The sequence below is a fragment of the Balaenoptera ricei genome, chromosome 2, assembly GCF_028023285.1.
Source record: "Balaenoptera ricei isolate mBalRic1 chromosome 2, mBalRic1.hap2, whole genome shotgun sequence".
NCBI lineage: Eukaryota > Metazoa > Chordata > Mammalia > Artiodactyla > Balaenopteridae > Balaenoptera > Balaenoptera ricei.
The window spans coordinates 172,297,999-172,317,308 of record NC_082640.1 but is presented as its reverse complement, the minus strand read 5'-3'; the positions used below and the strand labels follow the sequence as shown (position 1 = coordinate 172,317,308).

The 19,310-nt window shown below is 38.6% G+C and overlaps 1 protein-coding gene across 2 annotated transcripts in view; it reads left to right on the top strand.

Moving 5' to 3' along the window:
* GALC (galactosylceramidase) overlaps window positions 1-18,583 on the top strand; it is a 167,302-nt gene extending 148,719 nt beyond the window's left edge. Inside the window, exon 19 of one of the 2 annotated variants that reach the window (XR_009500976.1) lies at window positions 18,505-18,583. The gene's annotated coding sequence lies outside the window, so the exon portion shown is untranslated. The remainder of the gene's footprint in view (window positions 1-18,504) is intronic. The other variant, XR_009500974.1, reaches the window with a different exon arrangement.
* The last annotated feature ends 727 nt before the right edge of the window (window positions 18,584-19,310 follow it).

Here is a 19,310-nt window from a genome sequence, read left to right as displayed (position 1 = left end):
AACGTAAACTGCTAGCTTTTCTCTTCCTTCCCCCACCAAGGAACTTCACCATTCCTTGCTAGCTTCTCTCAACTCTCCTCACACTTTTTTATGCATAGTCTTTTTCTAAACTTTCCTCAATTACTCTGCTTGAGTTTGCCATCTGCTTCCTGCCAGGACCTTGACTGAAATAGTACTCTATCTAAGTACATCTCCCTCCCCCCATTATTTTCCTTCACTTAACATTATTTTATCTTCATGTACTTATAGTTATATATAATTTTAAATATTGTATACTGTTTTATGCATATATCCCCTCCTGATGGTGAGTTCCATGAATATAGGAACAAGTCTTATCTTATTTACCAAGACATAGTCACTACCTGGTACTTTGTATCTGGCTCAAAAACTATTTGTTCAATGAGTGAACAAACAACTGAATGGATAACAAGATACCAATGAGGTTGCCAGAGAAGAAGTGTCATTAATTCAGCAATTGCTATTTGCCAGGTACTTGTTAAGTGCTACCCATGTGTTACCTCATTTACACAACCCAGAGGTAGATGTGATGAATGTCACTGTCATATACATGAGGAGACTGGAATTCTGGGAGGTTATGTAACTTTCCAAAGGATACAGAACTAGCAGGTAGTGGTTCCAGGATTCAAACCTGGTTCTGTCTGACTTCAGGTGCTGTGCTTTTCATCACTGCACTAAACTGGTTGGACACTGGGAGATAGTACAGGTCCCAGGAACCACTCCCAATCTTCTTTTTGGCTGATAGAATCCTCCATCATTTTTTCCTCTCATCCATGAGGAACTGAGCCTGGCTCAGGGCTGTGCTGGGGTAGTTCTCATCTAGTGTATTCTGCCTCTTTGTTGCCTGTGTGTACCAAGGATACAGTTAATGATTTGCTCTTATGTATGTATAAGATGTGAAGAGAGGTTAATTCCATACCAAACAGAACACCTGTCAAAAAATTAGTGCCTTAGTTTTATAAATCCCCAGCCTCCCTTTGATTATTGCTGTAACTCACGCAGACAGAAGATAATCTTTAAATTATACAGAGCTTCATGATTAAAATATTTTGCCCCTGTTTAATAGTTGAAGAAGAAAGAAGATGTGGCTTTGGAGGCTTGGTGTCAAATTAAGCAATAACAAAGCCACAGAGGAACATAATAAATATGTATAAAGAGACTAAAAAAAAGCATTTCTAATAGTTCCATACCATAGGAATTTGCTAGGTGTGAAATTGAAAGACTTCCCAGGGAAAATCCTTGGCCCATTTGCTTTTAAATTCACTTTTTATGATCTTTTATTAAAAAAAAATGTCTTAAGCTCCATTATTCTCTTGCAGAAGAATCTGATCAAAGGAACACTCTCAGAGCTCTGGAGCTTGCCAAATGCCAGCCTAGAGAAAACCTTTGCTGAGGGCAGGTACCTTCTGAGGCCCCTGCCAGCCTACAGTTAGGGTAGGAAACATCCTTGCCCTGGTTTTTCCTCCAAAGACCATAGCAATAACCCCAGGAATAATCAATCCATGAAAAGGACTCAGAAATATTTATTGAGACCGTCTGGGCTAGGCTTAGTAGGTGAGAGAATTGAAACACAGCAACACGCCTGAGGGACCTTATAATTTATCTGGGGCACTGGACGTACATCTGTTGTAAAGGGTGTATGGCCAATTGGTCCAAGGAAGAAAATCTGGGGAGTTCCAAGACTGGGAGTTGAGTGCCCATTGGGGCGACTTTTGGGTGGACGTAGGGCTTATGCCTCCTTGTAAACTGATGATCTGATCTGGAGTGTGAGAGAGGAAGTCGAGGGCTCGTTAGGTGGAGAATGCCACTTCCAAAAGTTTGAAATTGGATCTGTAGTGAATAAAGCTTCTTGCTGAAGCGAAGGCAGCACAGAGGCTCTAAAAAGAGTGTTTTCAGAGCAGATCTAAATTCTAGATGCCACTCTTGCTGCTTACAAGATATATGTCCTTAGTTTTTCCTTCAACTCTCAAGTTTTGTCTTCCTAATACATTAAGAGGAGAAAATGGTTGGAAGAAACAATGGAGAATGAGAAGCCTTTCACTTTTCATAATATTCTATCTGTTCTAAGAAAGCCTGCAAATTTGCATGTGGTTCAACCTCTTAGCCCAAGATTTATAACAATAGTGAAATTACTCCCATGGAGAGGCATATCTTCCAGACCTTTTCTGCATGTTATGTAGGTATTTTGTAACTTTGTACCATTTCAGAACTTTATAAGTTTAGGAGGTGTTGTGGATTCATTTAATGTTTTCTCCATCTTAATTCAAATACTAAAGTTTTGGAAAAGTGCCTTAGACTATGTAAATATCTACAAAATTGTTGTATAGGTTTTGTTGATATCTGAGAATTTGGGTTGTATAATAGACAACTCTGTAAACAGAGTTGACTGTCAGATAAATATGACTTTGTTTTGTTTGAGATCTTTTATGAGCAGGTTGATTTCTTTAGCTCTTGGGAATCAGATCACATTTATATAGCAGCAAAGAAAACAAATGAGCTAATATAACCCCTATATTTTTCATCTCACAGAACTGAGCTGAACTTTTATAGCTAATGTGTTACTGGTTTGCCTATTTTCTTTTTATCTAGAGGCAAAGGAGTGAGAAAATAATGATGTATTGGGCAACTGCTACATGCTCTGTGTTGGGGGCTTACAATGATTTCTCAGTTCATTCTCAGAATGATAATCAAGGCAGATATCACTTTTATCATCTATGAAATGGCATAATAATAATGCCTAAGTCTCAAAGACATAATTAGGATATAATAAGACAATGTGTATATAGTATTTAGCTTAATGTCTTCCCTATAGCTGTAATCATTATCATTTTAATTTTATTTACCTCACCAGTGTTATCCAATCAGTAGGAGCTATGATTAAAGCCCCCTTATAAAAAAGGCCAAAATTGATTCATACCTGTAGATAAAATAAGGAAGTTAGTTTACCTATTTATTACCACTTATGTGTAAGAAATAATCTTGTATTCAAAGCTTTCTTAAAAATTCATTTGGATCTGGATTAATCCAAATTTAGTTGGTACACATCTAGTGCCCAAATCTTGGTTTCTAATATTATTCTTCAGTAAAAGGATCCAGGGCTTTTTGGAGGAATGGCTGATCCTAGGTGTGAGGAAGAAATACACAGGGTGAGCCTGGATCATCTTGTAGTGCTAGAAAGTAAGGAAGTGCTCATAAAACAAACAAACAAACAAACAAAAAACACCATAATGAGGGGCATATGTCAAAGGGACACAAGAACTCCCAATGGCCAAAACTGGAACAATATGAATAAGATAATAAAATAGTATTTCATTATAACCCAAATTATACAATAAATATCCATGAGTCCATAATGATATAACTAAATGATTGAATAATTAAATAAATGGGAGGAAGAGACAGCTCATAGAGAGGAATTAAAAATAATTTATGTAGATTCTTTGTAGTTCATGTAGTGTGACTCTCCATCCTTAAGGGTGGGCTGTGCAGAGTGACTTGCTTCCAAAGAAAACAGTATGGAAGTACGGAAAAAAGAGTCATTTTACAGAGAAGAAACTTGACAAACACCATCCCAGCCAAGTAATCAAGGTCAGCACCAACACGGATAAGTCATGCTAATAGCAAGGATGCAAGAAAACTGTTACTTTACCCCTGTGGTCTTCTTCCTAAAAACCCATGACCCCAGTGTAGTCATAAGAAAAACATTAGACAAACTCCAATCGAAGGGCATTTTATGTAATCCTGATTAGCACTCCTCAAAACTGTCAAGGTCACCAGAAACAAGGAAACCCTGAGAAACTATCATAGTTGGGAAGAGCCTAACTATGACAGGATATAGTGAGGTATCCTGGATTGTATCCTGGCACAGAAAAAGTAAAGCAGGTAAACACTAATGAAATCTGAACAAAGTATGGGCTTTATTTAATAGTAATTTATGAATATTGTTTCATTAATTATCACAAATTATAAGATGCCAATAATAGGGGAAATTGGCTGTGGGGTATAGGGAACTCTGTATCACCTTTGCAATTTTCCATACATATAAAACTGTTTAAAGATATTAATTAGCTTTACATAAACTTGTTGCAATTCATGTGTCCATATGTGTGTCATAAACGAAATAACCAGAAGACATTGTGGGTTTTTTTGAAATATACTTTGAGGCTGGAGAAGCTATAGAAATATGGGGGCCAGGAAGCAGGTAGCAATTTCTCTTATTTTTAGGTTACGGTTTCTAAACAGAGTATCTTATATACTTAATGCCAGGTAACATGTCAATGAAAAGCTAATTATTTCTCCCACATTGTTGCTGGGGGCTATGCTGAGAAGGACGAGGGACGTTGGGAGTCCTGCTTGAAGCCCCTATCCTCACAGGTTGTTCTTTGAGCTGCTAAGATCGTGGCTGTGAAAGTCATTTGTAAACTGCAGCACACAACACAAGTCATCGCAATTCTCTCTTCAAGGTGGGAGTTTTAGGAATTCCAGCCAAAGGGGAGCTGGGGCAAGGTGGTGATGGGTCTTGGTTCCCTGAGTAAATCCCCTGAACTTCGTTTTGTGAGCAAATGGGATTCATGGGAAACCTTTTAGAGCAGGAGGGTGTCATGACCAAGCAATGCTTTGGTGCTACGAATTTGAGAATGGCAAGAAGGCCACAGCAGGATAACGGGAGTCCCATCAACTGAGGAAATGGAGCTCTAGGTCAGTGTGCCAGTCGTGATGAGAGAGAGAAAGAATACATGTGTGAGAACTCATTAAAGAGAAATTGTGGAGGATTGGATGGGGGTGTGACAGGTAAAAGAAGAGGGAAAGGCATAAATAACTTTAAGGAGGATAAATAAAAAACGAATACCATTTAAAAGAAGTAGTGATCCAGAGGAGAATGTGTATTGTGGGAAAGAATGAATTCAGACACAGGCGTGTTGAAAAGCGAGTTGGGCTATTCCGGTGGGTAAGTACTGTTGGCGTAGGAGCTGGGGCTGGGACTTGGGAGCCACGCTGGACCTATGGATTAAGGGGATAATTCAGAGAGATGCAGAGAGATTGGCATCTCAGGTAGTATGGCCAGTGAACACTGTGGAGGAGACAGAGAAGCAACGACAAGGCAGAACCTTGTGAGGGACACTCACACTGAGAAGTCAGAGGAGGAGGAGCTGCATGGAGCGCTGTGTTCCAGGGCTCCAGAGGTCTCTCCGTGTCAGAGCCTGAGCTGGGTCACAAATCTCTCTTGGCACTGTCTTGCTGAGACTGGCTAAATCTGGCCCATGAATAGCTGGAAAGGGCAGCCATCTAGTGGGTCTGATCTGAGGTGAGCCTCAAATTCCCATCAGGAAGATTATCCTCTTGCTTGAGAGCCTATTTCCTTAAGGGTTCTGTTACAGGGTCAAATCAATAGGACCACCATAGATTTTATCATCTAAATGAAAGCAATTTTGAGAGTGAAATAAAGTGCTATTAATAACTACAAAGGGAGATCATGGGCAAGCCAGGCCTGTCCCAGGCAAGTCTGATGCATGCTCAACCTATACACCAAGATATTCACAGGGCCAGGAGAAAGTTTTGCCCAAACCATCCCATTTATTTCAACATCTTTTGGGTGAGCTTACAGATTCTTCAGCCACTTTCTCTTTTTCTCAAAGAGTTCTGTATATATTGATCCCTACCTATATTTGGCTGACAATTATTTTAAATGATCTAGCATTTCCCCAGGTAGTTCAAGTATTTGAATAGACTTGTGGTGTTGGATATGAGAACAAAATGGACATCTCTAACAATCGATCATTTTCTTATTTCCTAAAGAAGTTTCAGCGAGTAGGCACTTTGAGGATGAAATAATAAGTAGTGTGATGTCTGGGGATGAAAGAAGTTCAGGGTACTTAAGGGGCAGAAAGTAATGAATCTAGGGGAGGATGCCAGGTCTTTCTGTTCCCATGTTGCTAAACTTCTGGCATTTTCAGCTTGTAAAGCACTGGTCTAATAATTTTTCTGATAATTCACAAAGTTCCTAGCCAAGTCTGTCTTTACCCAGACCTGCATATTATGCCCAATTAACCACGTTTCATGGGCTGCAATTGATAATTAGCTATTACCCTAATACATGTTAATGCTGCAGGGAGATGGTGGCCAAAAATAAGTGGACAAGAGTGCTGACAAACCACAGGGGCAAGTGGAATGGAGAACGGCTTTGCTGATTGCCCTCTTAGGCAGTGAGGCATATGCCAAGCTGCTGATGAGGATTCTAATATGAAAACTCCTTTTATTCCTCATAAGATACACTAGATTAAAGGAAAAAGAGTAAAGGGGGTTTTAAAAAGTGAAGTTCCTCTTGCACAAGAGCTCTCTCCTCACAGGTCTGTTACCTCTGATGCATCCTCATGGCATCAGAATCAGAAATTAAAGTTACCAGCTGGACAGCTTCTCTTGGAACTTTACGTAATTTGGTGGCTTAATCTATGGATCCTGGTGGTATCAGGTGACTTTACTACTTAAATGACTATCTAATGTACAGTTGACCCTTGAACAACATGGGTTTGAATTGCGCGGATACACTTGTTCATGGATTTTTTTCAGTAAATACGACAGTACTACACAATCCGAGGTTGGTTGAATTTGTGGATTTAGAACCATGGATACAGAGGGCTGACTATAATTATACGTGGATTTTCAGCTGCTTGGAAGGTGGGTGCACCAAACCCTACGTTGACAAGGATCAACTGTACTTGTAAAGAACTTGGGTGGAATTTGTTTACAATAATTTGGGATATCAGGTGGTTAAGTTAAGTTATAGATTTCATTTTATAAGATGATGTGATAGTTTTATATGTCAACTTAACTGGGCCATGGGGTGCCCAGATACTTGGTCAAACACTATTCTAGGTGTGTCCCTGAGGGTGTTTCTGAATGAGATTAACATTTAAATGGTTAGAATGAGTAAAGCAGTTCATCCTCCTAAAGAGATTGGCTCATCCAATGAGTTGAAGGTCTGAATAGACCAAAAAGGGTGACCCTGTCCAAGTAAGAGAGAAATCCTGTCTAACTGCTTTTGAGCTGGGACATTGACTTTTCTCCTGCTTTTCACTTGAACTGAAACATCAGCTCCTCCTGGGCCTTGAGCCTGTGGGTATCTACATCATTGGCTCTCTTGGATCTCCAGCTTCTGACTGCAGATCATAAGACAAGACTTGTCAGCCTCCATAATCACATGAGCCAATTCCCTATCTCTCTATCTATCCATCCATCCTTCCATCTTTCCATCTTTCCTATTGGTTTGGTTTCTCTGGAAAACACTAATAGAGATGGTATTCATATTCCAGGGCTGACATAATGAAGTACTCTGGATTGAGTGGCTTAAACAACAGAAATTTATTTTCTCACAATTCTGGAGGCTAAAAGACTGAGATCAAGATGTTGACAGAGTTGGTTTCTTCAGAGGCCTCTCTCCTTGGCTTGTAGATGTCTGCCTTCACCCTGCATTTATATCATCTTCCCTCTGTACACTTCTGCCCTAATTTCCTATTCTTATAAAGATACCAGTCATATTGGATGAGGGCCCACACTAGTGACCTCATTTTAACTTAATTACCTCTTTAAGACCCTATCTCCAAATATAGTCACATTCGGAGGCAGTGGGGGTTAAGTCTTAAACATATGAATTTGGGGAGGGGAACACAATTCAACCCAAAACAAAACCTGCAAAGGAGTTAAGAGCTTCTAAGTCAGGACTTGACGCTTTAAAAGTAAATGCTGGAAATGGTCTTCATAGAAAAAAAAGAAATAAAGAAAGAAAGAAAGAAAGATTTTTAATCTGGGGGATTATGAAGTCAAACACCCTTTTCTTTAAAAGTATCTGCTATTTTCCTTAATGGAAACTGTTGAAAGGATAAGGGTGGTTGAATGATTCTAGAGATACATAGAAAGTGAGGAGACGATATAAAAAATTGTGTTTAGATTCCTAAATGATAAGTAGAGAAATTGCAGCAGATGGTCAGAGGGCATGTCAGCTGAAAAGTAGAGGCTTTTAACTGTGTAGTTTCTCTGTGAACTTCCTGCCATAAGAGTCTTCTTAAATGGGACATATACATTAACCTCTTGTATTAGTTAGGACTCCTTGATCAAAGGTGACAGAAAGCAAACTCATTCTACTTAAAGAAAAAGGGGAATTTATTGGCAGGAATCTGGGTTTTTTGTGGAAGATAAAAACAGTCAAGGGACAGGAGAAAGATAAGAAGGCAGCTAGGCTCGGAAATGACTAGAAGCAGGTGTTTAAATGTCATCAGGGCTTTTTCCTTTGTCTCCAGTTTTTACTTCCTGCTGTCATTGACTTCAGTCTTTTCTCTCTTTTTTTTTCTCTTTCTCTCTTTTTCCCTCCCTTCCCTCTTTCTCTTTCTTCACCAGGTCAGACAACATCCAAAGCTGTACATCATGGAGCTTTAAGTACCCAGAGAATCATAGACTCTCTTTGAGATCCAATAAATACATTCCTGGGAAGGACTCAGGTTGACTCTGATTGGCCCAGAGTAGGTCAAGTATCTGCCTCTGGACCAATCAACTGTAGGCAGTAGGCAGGGCCTTATTGTACAAAATAGCTGCTTTCACAGCCGCAGTGGGAGGGAAGAAGTTGCCAGATAAATGAGGGTAAGCAAATAGTCCTCTATACCTTGGTATCCTCTATACTTTGTGTTAGTAGTTTTTATACCTTTTAGAAAAATGATCTTCTATTATCTATGGCTCCATTTAAGGACTGTTAGACTTCTGGGTGAAGAATTGAAACAATAAACAATTCGATTTCTACAAATTAGGGAACGTTCTGGGATAGTTATGATGGATAATCAAGACACCTGGAAAGTTTCAAATTTTGCTACAAAACAAAAGAACCCAAATCAGCAGCAGTAGAGTATCTATTCTTCAAGAAGCTTTCAAAAAGTAAAACTGAATTAAATGTTTTTAGAGATAAACATCTGAGGTCTGTTAGGTTGACATATCAGCAGGATGACCATGTGTTTTGTTACCTAATCCAGGACAGGTTTTTTTTTTTTTTTTTTTTCCTGGACAGGTTTGAAAGACAAAGGAGACACTATTAATATTTAGGCAGGAGGTCGTAAGAACATGCATAGTCACTTTTGCTTACATTACCCATCTCTTCTTTTTTTAAAAATTTATTTATTTATTTATTTATTTTTGGCTATGTTGGGTCTTCGTTTCCATGCAAGGGCTTTCTCTAGTTGCGGCGAGTGGGGGCCACTCTTCATCGCGGTGCGCGGGCCTCTCACTGTCGCGGCCTCTCTTGTTGCGGAGCACAAGCTCCAGACGCACAGGCTCAGTAGTTGTGGCTCATGGACCCAGTTGCTCAGCGGCATGTGGGATCTTCCCAGACCAGGGCTAGAACCCGTGTCCCCTGCATTGGCAGGCAGATTCTCAACCACTGTGCCACCAGGGAAGCCCTACCCATCTCTTCTTGAAAGTTGTCTACTTTTTCCGTTAGAGCCCTTAATATATTAATCATAGTTATTTTAAATCCCCTGTATGATAATTCCAACATCTCTGTCACATCTAAGTCTTGTTCTGATGCTTTCTTTGTCTCTTCAGACTTTTTTTTTCCTTTTTGCACGCTGTGTAATTTTTTGTTGAAAGCCCAAGATGTTGGATAATAGAAACTGAGGTGAATAGGCCTTTAGTGTGATATTTTATGCTAATTTGGTGAGGAGCTGAGTTGTGTTTGTTTGCTGTAGCTGCAGGTGCCTGAGACTTCAAATTCCTTTAGCATCCTAGTTTTTGTCTCTCCTGTTGGTTTTGGGCTTCTGTAAGCACTCCTCTTCAGGGAGAGTCTGTGTCTTGCAATTCTTTCAGCTGTAATCTGCTCTTTATATTGGAACCCTTGTGGTATGGTGATTAGGTATGTGGAATTATAATCATATAATCTTATGATTAAATCTCAGTTGGTTATAGTGGGTTTGTGTCTCAAGGCTGTGACTTTCACAAGGGTATCTTAGCTTTCCCCTGCTGCTTAGGTGAGACAAGACGGCTGGAGTGGGAGATTGTCCTTCCATCAAGAGGGGTAAGACTCTGGTGAAGTCTTTTCTCCTGGTCTTTGTTATGGAGAATATTGACAATGGTAACTTTTCCCCTCTTCCTGTAAGAGCCACTAGGGGATATTTCTTGGCTCTTCACCATGAGAACATGATGGAGCTCTAAGAGGTAAAACCAAAGAAAGTATGAGGGCACCCCTAAGATTGTGGCCTTTAGGAGTTTCTCATTCTAATGCTAGTACATCCAGCCTCCAGCAACTCATCAAAATTACCATTTAAGTGTTTCTATCAGTTTATGGCTTCAGTGGCTTCTACTCCAGGTAAGCAGATCTCTGCTGTGACTCTCTGGATTCACTCATCTCCCCAGATTTTAGGGTGATGGTTTTCCTTGAGACCTCAGTTCTCTGATGGGTCCACAAGTCATTGATTTTCAGTTTTCCCATTTTTTTTTCACATTGTAAAGATGGGTGACAACTTCCAATCTCCTTATATATTGGAGCTAAAACTAAAAGTCCCTGAGCATAGAAGTCTTTTTTAGTGTCATGATAAATTATGTATTTAGTAAGGGTAAAGATATTTTTTTACATGCAAAGATTCAGATATTTTACTACCTAGACATATTGTCTGAAAAAAATAGTAAAATTAAAAAGAAATTCGGACTTCTGTTTTTCAGAAGACGGGGTAGGCACACTTTTCTCTATTCCCCCTACTAAGTACAACTAAAAATCTTGAACATTATATATAAAACAAACAGAAGAAAACTCTGAAACCTGGAAGGACCAGCAAAACAACTTGAAACATTTTTTTTTGCCTCATATATCCCAGGGATTGAGGAAGCTGATAACCCACCCAGTAACATAAACAAGAGAGACAGAAAAAAAGAGAGACCTAACCAAAGCCTGTTCTCTTTAGACAAAGGACCAAAAAAGGGGAAGCCTAGCAAGACAGAAGATTTTAGATAGTAACTGCTTTTCCCAAGCTAAATAACACAGAGATAACCTGATGTCCCACCACCAACCATGCCAGCGAAGATCAGCAGGGACTGTCTAGACTTCCTATTTTGTCATGTTGTAATGAGGCAACCCAAGAGTCCGTCAATATGGTGTCAGAGAAGGCCAAATAGGGAGCCAGAACTTTCACCATCGTCATATGGTAATGAGGCCACCCCTTACCTTATTCTCTGTGTTAAGAAAACTATGTGGGGAGCAGTGACAAGACACTCTTACCCCTCCTGACCAGGATAGGATCAGCGGAGGCCTAGTGGGGAGCTGGATCTCTTACCCTGCCCAGCAGTGATGAGGACCACCCTTCCTTAGGTATCTTTGGAGGCTGAGTAGAAAATCTGGACTTTTACTGCCAGTTGGCAATAACAAGATGATGCTTCCCCTTTCCCATGCCAGAGTGATGCCAGCTAACCTGAAGCATTTAAATAAGATCCAAAGTATCATGACATAACCGAAATGTCCAGATTTCAAAACACTTATACCAAGAACCAGGAAACAAAAGAGTAAACATTTGCATCATTGGAGAACTGAAGGAAAGAAGAAAAAAGGCAGGACTGAAAAAGCATTCAAAGTAATAATGGCTGATACCTCCTCAAATTTGGCAAAAGACCTAAATCTACAGATTCAAGAAGATGAAAAACTCAGAATAGGATAAACAACAAAGAAATCCACACCAAGACACATCATAGTCTTTTTTTTTTTTTTTTTTTTTTTTTTTTTTTTTTTTTTTTTTTTTTTAAGGGGATTTCACTGTTTCCCCCCCTGGCTTTTTTTTTTTTTTTTTTAAATTATTAGCACCTTTAATTATTATTTATTTTATTTTTTTATTTTTTATTGGCTGTGTTGGGTCTTCGTTTCTGTGCGAGGGCTTTCTCTAGTTGTGGCAAGCGGGGGCCACTCTTCATCGCGGTGCGCGGGCCTCTCACTGTCACGGCCTCTCTTGTTGCGGAGCACAGCCTCCAGACGCGCAGGCTCAGTAATTGTGGCTCACGGGCCTAGTTGCTCCGCGGCATGTGGGATCTTCCCAGACCAGGGCTCGAACCCGTGTCCCCTGCATTAGCAGGCAGATTCTCAACCACTGCACCACCAGGGAAGCCCCACATCATAGTCTTGAAAACTAAAAGCAAAGAAAAAAATTTTGAAAGTGACTAGAGAGAAATGATACATTACCTAAGGAGGAACAGGAACTTGAATGAGAGATTTCTCATCAGAAACTATAAAGGCCAGAAGGAAGTGGTACAGTATTTTTTAATGCTGCAAGAGAAGAACTATCAACCCAGATTTCTATACCTAGTAAAGATGCCCTTCAGAAATGAAGGGAAAATCTATTTATTCTCAGATAAAGGAAAGCCACAAGGATTTTTTCACCAGGAGACCTACCCTAAAATAATGCTTATAAGAATTTAAGATCTCTTAAGAGAAAGGAAACAATAAAAGGAATATTAAGAAGGAAGAAAGAACATGGTAAGCAAAAATATAAGTAAATATAATAGATTTTCCTCCTATTATATTTTCTAAGTTATGTTTGATGTTTAAAGCAAAAATTATAACACTGTCTGATATGGTTCTAAATGCATGTAGAGGAAATGTTTAAGAGAATTTTGCTATAAACAGAAGGTGTAAAGGGATGTAAGGGTGGAAAGTATTCTACATTTCACTCAAACTGGTAAAATTATGACACCAGTGGACTGTGATAATTAAGTTACATACACATAAAGTTACATCTAGAAAAACCACTAAAAAGTTATACAGAGTTCTACTCAAAAACACTATGGAAAAATCAAAATGGAATTCTAAAAAAAATGTTCAAGTAACTATCAGGTAAACAGGAAAAAGAAAACAGAGACCTGAAAAAACAGAGAAAGAGAAGAAGATGAAAAATAAAATGGCAGACTTAAGCCATAATGTATTAATAATTACATTAAATGTAAATAGTCTAATTACATTAATTAGAGAGATTGGCAGAGTGGATTAAAAAACATTGAGCCAACTGTATGTTGTCTACAAGAAACTCACTAAATAATGATATAGGAAAATTGAAGGTAAAAGATGGAAAAAGATATATCATGCAAAAATTAATCAAAAGGTATCAGATAAATATTAATATCAGATGAAATAGACCTCAGAGCAACAAAAATTCCCAGAGACAAAGGGGAATATTTCACAATTGTAAAAGGGTCAGACAACCAAGGCCTAAAAATATGCAATGTATATGCACCAAACAAGTGAATTGCAAAATATGTGAAGTAAAAACTGATAGAACTAAAAGTAGAAATAGATAATTCACAAGTGTAGTTGGAAACATCAACACCCTCTCTCAAAAACTGATAAAAATAACTAGACAGAAAATCAGCAAGGATAGAGAAGAGCTTGACACCACCAATCAACAGAATCTGACTGAAATTAATACAACACTTCACTGAACAGCAGAATACACATCATTTTCAAGTGCCCATGAACCATATTCCAAGATAGACCATATCCTGAGTCATAAAACAACCCTCAACAAATTTAGCAGAATTAAAATCATTCAGAGTGTGTTCTCTGACCATAATGTAATTAAATGAGAACTAGTAGTGGAATGATAATAGGAAACTCCCCAAACACTTGGAAACTAAATAACATATATAATCTACGGGCCAATGGAGAAGGCACAAAAGAAATAAAAAGTACATGTACTGAGTTAATATGAAAGCACAACATAAAAGTTTTGGAACATAGCTAGAGCAGTGCTCAGAGGGAAATTTGTAACATAAATGCCTATATTAGGAAAGATGAAATGTATCAAATCAATAATCTAAACTGCTACTTTAGGAAACTGGAAATAGAAGAGCAAAATAAATCCAAAGGAAGCAGAAGGAAGGAAACAATAAAGAGAAGGAGCAGGGACTTCCCTGGTGGCTCAGTGGTTAAGAATCCGCCTGCCAGTGCAGGGGACACGGGTTCGAGACCTGGTCCGGGAAGATCCCACATGCCGCGGAGCAACTAAGCCGGTGTGCCACAACTACTGAACCTGCTCTCTAGAGCCTGCGAGCCACAGCTACTGAGTCTGCATGCTGCAACTACTGAAACCCGTGAGCCTAGAGCCTGTGCTCTGCAAAAAGAGAAGCCACCACAGTGAGAAGCCCACGCACCGCAACGAAGAGTAGCCCCCGCTCACCGCAACCAGACAAAGCCCGCGCGCAGCAACAAAGACCCAACGCAGCCAAAAATTAAATAAATAAATAAATAAATAAATAAATTTATTAAAAAAATAAAGAGAAGGAGCAGACATCAATCGTATTGAAAACAGAAAAACAGCAGAGGTAAATTAATGAAACAAAAGCCTGGTTCTTTTAAAAAAATCAACAAAATTGATAATCATCTAGCAAAACTGACAAAAAAAAGAGAGGACACAAATTGTCAATATTTGGAATGAAATAGGGAATATTTCAGTCCCTCCTGATGTCAAAAGGATAATAACTGAATATTATGAACAATAAGAACTCTACACACATAAATTTGACAACTTAGATGGAATGGATCAATTCCTCAAAAAACAGAAACTACCAGAATTCAATTAATATTAAGTAGATAAGTTGAATAAATTTATAACTATTAAGAAAGTTAAATTTATAATTTAAGAACTCCCAAAAAAGAAATCTCCAGGCACAGATGATTTCATTGGAGAATTCTACCAAATGTTTAAAGAAGAATCCTACACAATCTCTTCCAACAAATAGAAGAGGATGTAACACTTCTCAATTCACTTTATGAACCTAGTATTACACTGACACAAAAATCAAAGACAGTACAAAAAAGGAAAACTAGAGACCAATACCCGTAATGAATATACATGCAAAAATCCCTAACAAAATTTAACAAATAAATTCAGTAGTTTATAAGAGTGACCACATAGGGTTTATTCCAGGAACACATCAAAAAGGAACAAATTGTATTGTATATAATTATATTTCTACATATCTATCTATCTATCTATCTATCTATCTATCTATCTATCTATCATCTATCATCTATCATCTATCTATTATCTATCTATCTCTCACCTATTTTTAGAGAGAGAGACTTGGATGAATTTTCAGAAAATTATAGTGAGTGAAAAAAAGCCAATCCCAAAAGGTTATATACTATATGATTCCATTTGTATAACATGATTCAAAAGACAAGATTATAGGAATGGAGAACAGATTATCAGTTGTTTAGGGTTAAGGTGGGAGTGACGTGAATGTGGCTATAAAGGGCAACATAAGGGTTCCTTGTGATGATGGAAATGTTTTGTAACTTAATTGTTTCAATGTCAATATGCTGGTTGTGATATTGCATTGTAGTTTTGCAAGATGTTACTTTGGGGTAAAAGTTACCTGGGATCTCTCTGTATTCTTTCTTATAAGTGCATATAAATCTACAATTATCTTAAAATCAAAAGTTTCATAATAATAATCTAAAAATCCATGGAAATTGAAGACATGGATGCAAGAAAAAGTGGATGCAACCCAGGAATACAATAAAAAGGAATCCTAGGATGATAAGTATGCATTAGTCCCCAAGTCAGTCCACTTTAAAACATGGTGTAGGGAGACACAAGAGGGAGGAGATATGGGGATATATGTATATGTACAGCTGATTCACTTTGTTATAAAGCAGAAACTAACACACCATTGTGAAGCAATTATACTCCAATGAAGATATTAAAAAAAAAAAAAAACACGGTGTAGAGGGCTTTCTTTTGTTTTCCAGTAGGTGATGCTATACCACAAGATGTGCTATATACACAATGGAATACTACTCAGCCATAAGAAAGGGTGCAATCTTGCTAATCTTGCTATTTGCCATATGTGGATGGACCTTGAAGGTATTATGCTAAGTGAAATAACTCAGAGAAAGACAGATATTGCATGATTTCACTCATATGTAGAAAAAATAAAGCAAAGCAAAATTAGTGAACAAACCAAACCAAACGCATAGATAAAGAGAACAAAGTAGTGGTTACCAGAGGGGGATGGGATCGATGGAGGGTGAAATGGGTAAAGGGAGGCAACCCTATGGTGAGGGATGGAAACTAAACTTTTGGTGGTGAGCATGCTGTAGTGTATATAAGAATTGAAATATAATATTGCACACATGAAAATTATATAATGTTTTAATCCATTAAAAAACCAAAACAACAAAACAAAAACCACTTAAGGATTCAGAAGTATGCCAAAATAAATTAATACTAATTATTTTTAAAGATAAAATAAGAAATAATTGAACACAACTTTACCAAAACCCATGAATGTTCAAAGTAAGAGAAGAGAATGTAAAGATATGTGAACTGGTGCTGTGATTTAATCAATAGTTCTTTTTATAATAAAGTTGTAAAGATTAAACAAACAAATAAAACAAAAACAAACAAGGAAAAACAGGGAACAGTAAAATTCCTGGAGAGCTGAATGAAGAAAGCTGGTCCTTTCAACCAACAGTGGAATGAAAAGACTGGGTGATCTTAGTAATACAGTGAAAGTATATTGTTAAATTATTTTATATATGTAATTATTATATATGTATAATTGGAATATGCTGGTCCTCCTTCTCTACTCCTCTGAGGTTTGGATACATAAGCAGAACACGTTTAGTGGTGTAGGATTACAGTATTTTCTCTGCTGGTCCAATTATGTATTTTATGGTCTGCAGTGAATAATGTATACGTAATCATATATTGCTAATGCTAGTTATTGGCTTTCAATGTAGAATCAACTTATAAATAAAGCATGAAAGCCTTAGTTATATTTTGACTTTGATGTAAATGTTATAAACCTTGACATTGAGCATGTAAAGTTAACAGCATGTTGGACTAAGGGGCAGATGGGGAGGCAGGAATTGGAAGGCTATGAGGAGACGTTAAGGCAAATGTAGGGGCACTAATTTCCTCGTCCTAACATATTGTCTGAAGTTAATGGGTCAAGATATTGTGTAAAGTCAATGGTTCAAAGACTCAAAATGCATCATTTAGACTTGTGAACATAACCTACAAAATTAAAAAACAAAGTGACTGGCAGAAATATTGAAGATGAATAGGGAAGGCAGTATTAACGAACTAAAAACTCCTCATTTTTCATTTCAGGGAATCCATATATAAGGCTTACAGTTAGCAAATTTAAAAAGTAAAGTATAAAATATAGCAGATTAAAAAATAAAGCATATGATTTAGTATTGGTAAGCCCATAAGCATTACACAAAAGAAGCATTTATGAGTGGTTACATCTGAGGAGTGGGACTCTTGGTTGCAAAGAGGGAAGGAAGACTTATTTTTTATTTTGAGCCATCTAGTACTATTTGAATTTGCATTATTTTATGGATATATTTCTTTATATTTAATAAGTTATGAAAAACAGAAGTGAAAACTTTTCCCTAAAGCTTTCCAAGATCCCAGAAAAAAAATGCATGAATTAGGGCTCAAAGTAGTTGAAAAGCAGATTTTTGGAAGAAAGTTTATTATAATAGATACTTTAGCCCTGAAACAGTTGCAGTAGGATGTATATTCTGATTTAAGAGGTAACCTGAAGATTTGAAGCTCCTCCCACTCCTCACCATGGTGTATATATCAATATACATGGTAGCTAATGAGAACTTTGTCATACTCCCAAGAAATCAGTCTTTTGAAGGCTCATGCTGTAAAGCCAAAAACCTGATTTGCTGCTAGAAATGGAGACGAGTGGCAGGAAGGTTTGCCCAGTCCTAATTCTAGAGAAGGGAAAGTCCCATCTTTTCTGATTGTGGTCAGCTTCAGGGGGCTGAGATAGTACCTGATCACTCCTAGTAATGATTAGACAAAGACACACCCAGAAGAGAGCATGGAGCTGTTGCGGATGGGAGAGCAGAAGTCTTAGTTTCACAGTCTAGCCTTATAAGAGACATGGGAAGCTGAATCAGGGAGAAGGCAGCGGATGTATCACGAGGGCAGTGACAGTGTGAGGGTGGATTATCTTGCGTGGTCCTGCTGTGACTTGGAATAAAGCGATGCTGGTAAAGCTCCATAAAGCTGTGTATTGGGGGAAGGTGTGAGTGCTGCTGGTGGAGGTGACGGAGGATCACATTGGACAACCTCTTCTTTGGGGAGAATGGAAGTTTCCTTGATTGGTTGAGCTTCGTTGATAATAAAGACCACCTGAAGTTTGTCTTACCAGAAGTTTGGAAGTTTTTATGTGTGTCTAGAACCATGGCTGACAGCACACATGCACACAGACACCATGCGCACAGAGCCCCATCTTGGGCAGTGCTGGAGCTCCGGAAGAGACTACGTGATAACTCTCCTCTCCCCTCCAAATTCTGCAACTGAGGGTCCCCAAGAAGTCAAAGTCTGTCATTTGTATTGCTGATAGGCTGGATTGGACATCACTGTGAATTGAACCTGAGGCCCAGAAGGGCTTCCCCTTTATTCTCTCTCTGCTCTCTCCTCCACCTGCCCTTGAACTCTCCAGCCCAGACACAGGAAGAGCCTCCCTTCAAGCAAGCTCAGCAAGCGAGACAGGTGGAGAGAGACAGGTGAAGACTTGACCAGGTGGGTATAAGTGCTCTGTCCTCACCTGCCCAAGCAGATGAATGACCCCTCCTCCAAGGGAGAGGTGGAGAAAGGAGGTGGTCAGGAGGGCAATGACTTTCTCCTAAGTTCTTCCAAGAGGGAACACTTTCCTTTGCAAAGCTCCTAGGCAGGTATAGGGAAGGGAAAGTTTTCCTCTACCTCCTTAGGGTTCCTGGCTGGGTCTGAAAATTAAATCGACAGAGACAGATTAACAGGAGAAAAGTGTGACATTTTATTGAATTTTTACATTTACATGGAAGCCTTCACAAGAGAGTAAAGACCTGAAGAAGTGATCAGAGCAGGAAGCTTTTATATCATTTAGACAAAGAAACAATAAATTTGTGAGGAATTGACAAGACAAAGGAGTTTGGGCTGGGGGTGGTAAATGGTGAAGAAGTAACTAGGAAGATAAAGGTTAGTTTAACACGGTATGTTTGGACAGATTTCTCGGCCCCCCAGTTCCCTGTTTCTGGTAAAGTCTTCCCTTCTCCTGGAACAGAGAGGGCACCTTTCACAGGGGAGTTTTACGACCTGTTTCAGGGAAGAAGAGTGGGAGAAGGGGGAGGTCGGAGTGCCCTTCCTGCTTCTGCCATTAAAAAAAAAATTCCTCAGCTTAAGATATTTAATAACAAGATGCCATATTTTGGGGTAGCATGTCCTGAACGCCATCACAGGAATCTAAGGAGAGAGACTGGTTCACAGATC